This window comes from Panulirus ornatus, chromosome 56 (genome assembly GCF_036320965.1).
Source record: "Panulirus ornatus isolate Po-2019 chromosome 56, ASM3632096v1, whole genome shotgun sequence".
NCBI classification, from domain to species: domain Eukaryota; kingdom Metazoa; phylum Arthropoda; class Malacostraca; order Decapoda; family Palinuridae; genus Panulirus; species Panulirus ornatus.
This window is the reverse complement of record NC_092279.1, coordinates 2,276,643-2,284,142: the sequence shown is the minus strand read 5'-3', so window position 1 is coordinate 2,284,142 and position 7,500 is coordinate 2,276,643. Positions and strand designations below refer to the sequence as shown.

General features: G+C 53.8%; 2 protein-coding genes across 6 annotated transcripts in view; one reads left to right on the top strand and one right to left on the bottom strand.

The window, feature by feature from the left end:
• LOC139765818 (uncharacterized) overlaps window positions 1-7,500 on the bottom strand; it is a 403,015-nt gene that overhangs the window by 202,629 nt on the left and 192,886 nt on the right. The window lies entirely within an intron of this gene.
• Window positions 1-7,500, top strand: part of Mlp84B (Muscle LIM protein at 84B) — an 81,778-nt gene that overhangs the window by 33,329 nt on the left and 40,949 nt on the right. The gene's annotated exons all lie outside the window — the stretch shown is intronic.

Genomic DNA, 7,500 nt, shown 5'->3' with positions numbered 1-7,500 from the left:
TTGTGCTGGGGGAGCCATGGGGGAGGTCAGGGGAAGGGGAGGTCTTGTGCTGGGGGAGCCATGGGGGAGGTCAGGGGAAGGGGAGGTCTTGTGCTGGGGGAGCCATGGGGGAGGTCAGGGGAAGGGGAGGTCTTGTGCTGGGGGAGCCATGGGGGAGGTCAGGGGAAGGGGAGGTCTTGTGCTGGGGGAGCCATGGGGGAGGTCAGGGGAAGGGGTGGTCTTGTGCTGTGGTCACCTGTGGGAGGCCGAGGTCACCTGTGGGAACCCGAGGTCACTGTGGGAACCGAGGTCACCTGTGGAACCCGAGGTCACCTGTGGAACCCGAGGTCACCTGTGGGAGGCCGAGGTCACCTGTGGGAACCGAGGTCACCTGTGGAACCCGAGGTCACCTGTGGAACCCGAGGTCACCTGTGGAACCCGAGGTCACCTGTGGGAACCGAGGTCACCTGTGGGAGGCCGAGGTCACCTGTGGAACCCGAGGTCACCTGTGGAACCCGAGGTCACCTGTGGGAACCGAGGTCACCTGTGGAACCCGAGGTCACCTGTGGGAGGCCGAGGTCACCTGTGGAACCCGAGGTCACCTGTGGAACCCGAGGTCACTGTGGGAACCGAGGTCACCTGTGGGAACCGAGGTCACCTGTGGGAACCGAGGTCACCTGTGGGAACCGAGGTCACCTGTGGAACCCGAGGTCACCTGTGGGAACCCGAGGTCACCTGTGGAACCCGAGGTCACCTGTGGGAACCGAGGTCACCTGTGGGAACCGAGGTCACCTGTGGAACCCGAGGTCACCTGTGGGAACCCGAGGTCACCTGTGGAACCCGAGGTCACCTGTGGAACCCGAGGTCACTGTGGGAGGCCGAGGTCACCTGTGGGAACCGAGGTCACCTGTGGGAACCGAGGTCACCTGTGGGAACCGAGGTCACCTGTGGGAGGCCGAGGTCACCTGTGGGAACCGAGGTCACCTGTGGAACCCGAGGTCACCTGTGGAACCCGAGGTCACTGTGGGAACCGAGGTCACCTGTGGAACCCGAGGTCACTGTGGGAGGCCGAGGTCACCTGTGGAACCCGAGGTCACTGTGGGAACCGAGGTCACCTGTGGGAACCGAGGTCACCTGTGGAACCCGAGGTCACCTGTGGGAACCGAGGTCACCTGTGGAACCCGAGGTCACCTGTGGAACCCGAGGTCACTGTGGGAGGCCGAGGTCACCTGTGGAACCCGAGGTCACTGTGGGAACCGAGGTCACCTGTGGGAGGCCGAGGTCACCTGTGGAACCCGAGGTCACCTGTGGGAACCGAGGTCACCTGTGGAACCCGAGGTCACTGTGGGAACCGAGGTCACCTGTGGAACCCGAGGTCACCTGTGGGAGGCCGAGGTCACCTGTGGGAGGCCGAGGTCACCTGTGGGAGGCCGAGGTCACCTGTGGAACCCGAGGTCACTGTGGGAACCGAGGTCACCTGTGGAACCCGAGGTCACTGTGGGAACCGAGGTCACCTGTGGAACCCGAGGTCACCTGTGGGAGGCCGAGGTCACCTGTGGGAGGCCGAGGTCACCTGTGGAACCCGAGGTCACCTGTGGGAGGCCGAGGTCACCTGTGGGAGGCCGAGGTCACCTGTGGAACCCGAGGTCACCTGTGGAACCCGAGGTCACCTGTGGAACCCGAGGTCACCTGTGGAACCCGAGGTCACTGTGGGAACCGAGGTCACCTGTGGAACCCGAGGTCACCTGTGGAACCCGAGGTCACCTGTGGAACCCGAGGTCACCTGTGGGAACCGAGGTCACCTGTGGGAGGCCGAGGTCACCTGTGGGAACCGAGGTCACCTGTGGAACCCGAGGTCACCTGTGGAACCCGAGGTCACCTGTGGGAACCGAGGTCACCTGTGGGAACCGAGGTCACCTGTGGGAGGCCGAGGTCACCTGTGGAACCCGAGGTCACCTGTGGAACCCGAGGTCACCTGTGGAACCCGAGGTCACCTGTGGAACCCGAGGTCACCTGTGGAACCCGAGGTCACCTGTGGGAACCCGAGGTCACTGTGGGAACCGAGGTCACCTGTGGAACCCGAGGTCACCTGTGGAACCCGAGGTCACTGTGGGAGGCCGAGGTCACCTGTGGAACCCGAGGTCACTGTGGGAACCGAGGTCACCTGTGGGAGGCCGAGGTCACCTGTGGGAGGCCGAGGTCACCTGTGGAACCCGAGGTCACTGTGGGAGGCCGAGTCACCTGTGGGAACCGAGGTCACCTGTGGAACCCGAGGTCACCTGTGGAACCCGAGGTCACCTGTGGAACCCGAGGTCACCTGTGGGAGGCCGAGGTCACCTGTGGGAACCGAGGTCACCTGTGGGAACCGAGGTCACCTGTGGGAACCCGAGGTCACTGTGGGAACCGAGGTCACCTGTGGGAGGCCGAGGTCACCTGTGGGAGGCCGAGGTCACCTGTGGGAGGCCGAGGTCACCTGTGGAACCCGAGGTCACCTGTGGAACCCGAGGTCACCTGTGGAACCCGAGGTCACCTGTGGGAACCGAGGTCACCTGTGGGAGGCCGAGGTCACCTGTGGGAACCCGAGGTCACTGTGGGAACCGAGGTCACCTGTGGGAACCGAGGTCACCTGTGGAACCCGAGGTCACCTGTGGGAGGCCGAGTCACCTGTGGGAACCGAGGTCACCTGTGGGAACCCGAGGTCACCTGTGGAACCCGAGGTCACCTGTGGAACCCGAGGTCACTGTGGGAACCGAGGTCACCTGTGGAACCCGAGGTCACTGTGGGAAGTGGGGCTGAACGCGCAGTCCGGCTCCCTTGACCTGTCCAGTGCGTTGGCTACGGGGGAGGGAAAGATAATGAGAAAGGAGGTAGACAACTCCCTGCACAGGAGAGAGAGACAACAACATGGTTTCCTGGGGAAGGAAGGTCTTCCGAAGGAAAGGGAAAGCTAGATGGACTGTTGGTGTCTATTCTGTCAGATGGCATTGGCTACTACTGAGTCACTTGCCAGGAATAAAGGGAGCGACTGACTCCTCCTTCGTTGGATAAGAGGTCGTCTAAGTACATGGGGAACAATGAAAGAGGACACACACATATCAGAGGAAGGGGGGTGGAGGTCACTAATGGAGTGCCTCAGGGATGGGGAGTTGTCCTGGGACCAGTCCACTTTGTGTTTATGTAAAAAACTAGCTAAATTAGATTCCTTCCTTTATCTGTCTGTCCTCCTACTTGTACCATACTAATCTGTGGAGTTTTCGGTGGTCTGTGGAGTTTTCGGTGATCTGTTGCTCTTCTTAAAATTCCTTTTTTGTGTCTGTATTCCCTGGAATATGTTTGCAGATGATGCAGAGGTCATGAGGGAAGTGCAAATCGAAGAGTGCATCAACGTACAAGGGGACCTAGACAGACCGCAAAAATTTGACCTGATCCACATATATAAAGGAATGAGGATAGGAGACAGTGATAGAAGGAGTCAGTATGAATACCATCCATACTGTGGGAATCTGTGGGTGTGTGTTATGAGGGGGGGGTCTTGTGAGTTGACCTTGCTCCTATCCTTGTCTCCAGACCATCAGACTGATGAAGGAGGCTAATGGTCTATTTTCAAATATCACAAAGCAAACATGGATAAGGAAATCATCAACAAACTGGTTATATCCTACATAAGGCCCAAAATAGAACATCCATTCTCGAGTTTGGTCACCGTACTTAAGAGCACAAAGAGCTCATAGAGAAGGTCCAAAAGAAGGCGACAAAGATGGTGCCAGACTTAAGAGAGTTGAGTTACAGGCGCCGACGGGATGAGTGACAAGACTGACCCACTAGCGGCCAGCTGAGTGACAGGGGTATGGATGAGGGCCAGGAAGAAGACTAGCTCAGGGAGAAGTTATAAGTGTAAGAAGATGGATCAAGTCATAGATGTAGAAGAGGAGGAAGTGGACGTTATATCAGATCCAAACCTATTGAAGGCCTTAAGAAGAATGGACATTGGGAATCTGATAGGAATATACATAGGGGAGGAAAAAGAGGACTTACAAGACAAGAGCCAGAGGGTGAGGGGTGGTTCACATAGATATTTATGGGTTGGCCATACAGTCTTGCCACGACATATTACGGCAGTACAGGAAGAGCAAAACAAGAGGTAGAAAGAGACGGAGCAGCCTCGATCCTAGGGATCAATAGACGACAAAGGATTGAAGATATAGACAACAAAGGACTGAAGATATAGACAACAAAGGATTGAAGATATAGACAACAAAGGACTGAAGATATAGACAACAAAGGATTGAAGATATAGACAACAAAGGATTGAAGATATAGACAACAAAGGATTGAAGATACAAAACGGCAGCTGAAAAGTAAAAGAGTCATGCACATTCAGTGGACATGAACAAGACACCGACAATGTGACGCGAAGGAAAGAACATGCACTAATTAACGTCAGAAATGAAAATAGAACATCCGGGTCGTTTTTTAAAGCCGACTAAAAAATGACCTCGAACAAAACGAAAGACTGAGCAGAATGTTCGTCAAGAAGGACCAAGGGAGGAGCTGGAAAAAAGGGGGAAGGAAAATCCTAAAGGAAATAACTTACCCTAAAGGCACCAACGAAGGGAACACAAGAACATCAGAGATCAATATTCCATCAATACTGAAGGACGAAATTGTGTTATCAGCCACTGGTAGAAGAAGACACCGTGGTGTTCACAGATGTAGATGGATTACTGGAATCCACCAAGCAACAGGAGTTCTTTGGCACTTCAAATGCATCCAGGGAATACTGGAATCATTGAGATCATCCTTAGCCAAAGAAGAGACTCAAAGAATTTCTTAGAAGATTACGAGGTGGCTTGGGAGTGGAAACTCGCTGGCAATTTGATGTTCCAGAGTTTCTGGAAGCTGGATGGTCCTTCCAGGATTACTCTTTGGGAGATAATACACTGTTCCAGAGCTTCTGGAAGTGGATGGTCCTTCCAGAATTGTTTCGTGGGACACAATACACTGCTCCAGAGTTTCTGGAAGAGGAGGAGTCCTTCCAGGATTACTTTCTGGGACACAATACACTGTTCCAGAGTTTCTGGAAAGGGATGATCTTTCTATGGATTACGTTATGGAAGATACAACACAGAGGGGAAAATGTAACTTTAAAAGTAATGATGAAATACAGTTCATCTTAAGACTTTAGGTATAATGAATATGGACCAATTCATTAATGAAACCAGGACAATTAGGACGGTAAAGGAAGCAATTACAGCAAAGCCAATTGGGTGATGAAAAAGTTCCAATAATTAGAGATTGTAATTAATGACTGTAAGTAGTTATATATGTGATCTGATGAGGCCACAGGCCTTTTCTTCGTCCATTCCTGGCGCTCACGCAGGAAGACATTACGAACGGGTCAAAAGGAGGATAAAGTATATACAAAGTTAAGTCGTTCGTGGAAGGTATGAAGAAAGGCTTCTATTTGAGATGGATCGAAAATCACATCAAAACATAGAAAAAGACAAATGCAAAAAAGCATTCTAAAAAAATCGACCAAAACTGTTCACTAAACATACTTAAACCTGGCCTTTGCTATTTCGATCCACACTCACAACTTCACCCAGGAACACTGGGTCGAACACCCAGCTCCATCTACTGAAGAAGGCGTGCGTTCAAGGTGAACCACATGGAGTACTCGAAGACCCGAACCATCTACGGTGAAGGTGAGCTTAGGGCGCCGCCGGACATAACCACCTGTGGTCATTCGAGGGGCTGAGGAAACCATGGGGCAAACGAGCGACCACAGGAGGATGAAAACAACAGGATGGTGGAACAAGGCCAAACAATAACGATTATCTAACGAGGGGAGGAGGAAGGGCAAGACATGAAGACTCTCTCTGGCGAACAACCATGGACGACATAGTCTTCGTCAGCAGTAAAAAGGCCATATTTTTTTGGAGGCCCGTCGGCCGAGCTAGCCATATAACGCCCCCTCCTTCTCCCTCCTTCCTTCTTCCTCCTTCCTGCTGCCAAACTCGCCCTCCAAAGTTCTTGGAGGCGAAAGAGAGATCTTTTTTTTAAAAGACATTAAAGGCAGAGGGTTCGCGCCCAGCCAGGAGACGACACCTAACTCAAGACCTGGTTTACAGGTGGGCAAAAGGGAGGGGAGGGTCTAACTTGGCCGGGGAGAGGGGAGGGCGAGGGAAGGAGGGCTGCTGCTGCTGGCCCTCTGGGAGGGGAGAGGGAGGGGAGAGGCAGAGACGTGTGCTGGAGTTGGGCCAAAAAAAAAAAAGAAAAAAGAAAAATGGAGGCGGTGGTCAACGGCAAACTCTGTGTACTTGGTCAGGGAGGTGAGGTACAGCAGAGGACACCCCCCCTAACTTCAGACACACACACACACACACACACACACGGACACACATGTATATATATACCGTCAATGTCCACGAAAAAAAGATGCCTGAGTAGCACTGGGTGAACGTCACCAGGGCCATAGAAACCAGCGCCTCCAAAAAGGAATGACACACACAGGGCGAGCCATCTCTAGAATGAGAGAGAGACGTTACCGACTTCCGTATTCTGGTTCACCTGCCTCGCAAAGCCTTCCCCATTCCTCCTCCTCCTCCCCAAACCTTCCCCAAAAAGATCCGTGCCAGAAGTGGACGACCCGACACCACCACCACAGACTCCCTCCTCCCACACATACTCCCTCCCTCAGCTATTTATACCCATTACACTTCCTGTACGACACGCTTTTCACCCGACTCTCAAATTCGCCCGCCACCACCACCACCTCTTCCTCCTTACCAACACCACCGCGCCCTCTGTCTCAACGTTCCGGCAAGGTTAGGGTATTTTTCCCCTTTTAATTATACATTGGAAACCAGTTGTTGGCTGCGGGAGGAAGGCCGAAGGGGCAAGGAGTATCGTGCGGCTGACAGCGCCGTTGGCGGAGACGACCCTGGCGTTCTCCCGCGCGATTGGTCGGCGGCGCAGAGGGGGAGGGGAAAAGAAAACGGGCGTCCTGCGCAGGCGCAGAAGCAGAGCAGCGCAGGGCGGGCGAGCTGGCGGGCGGTCGGGCGGTAGGAAAGTCTCCAGCCACGGGGTAATACACACCCCCGGCACAAACTTTTTACCGCCTTATTTGGCTTAAAGCTGGGCCCTACCTCCTCCCCCACACACACACACGTCCATCTCTCGTGTCAGGGATCAACCATGACAGACGAGCAGCGCTCGCGCCGTGCCGGCCATTTGAAATATATTATACAGTCACGTCCCGCTCGGCCATCTAGATCAAGGCACCTACCTACTTACCCCCGCTACTGTACACAAGCCGGTAATTACTTTCCCTACTTACCAGCAGGAACTGGTAATTACTCCTGCTTGTTAACACGGGCCGGTAATTACTTTCCCTACTTACCAGCAGGAATTGGTAATTACTCCTGCTTGTTAACACGCGCCGGTAATTACTTTCCCTACTTACCAGCAGGAACTGGTAATTATTTCTGCTTGTTAATACGAGTTGGTAATTACTTTCCC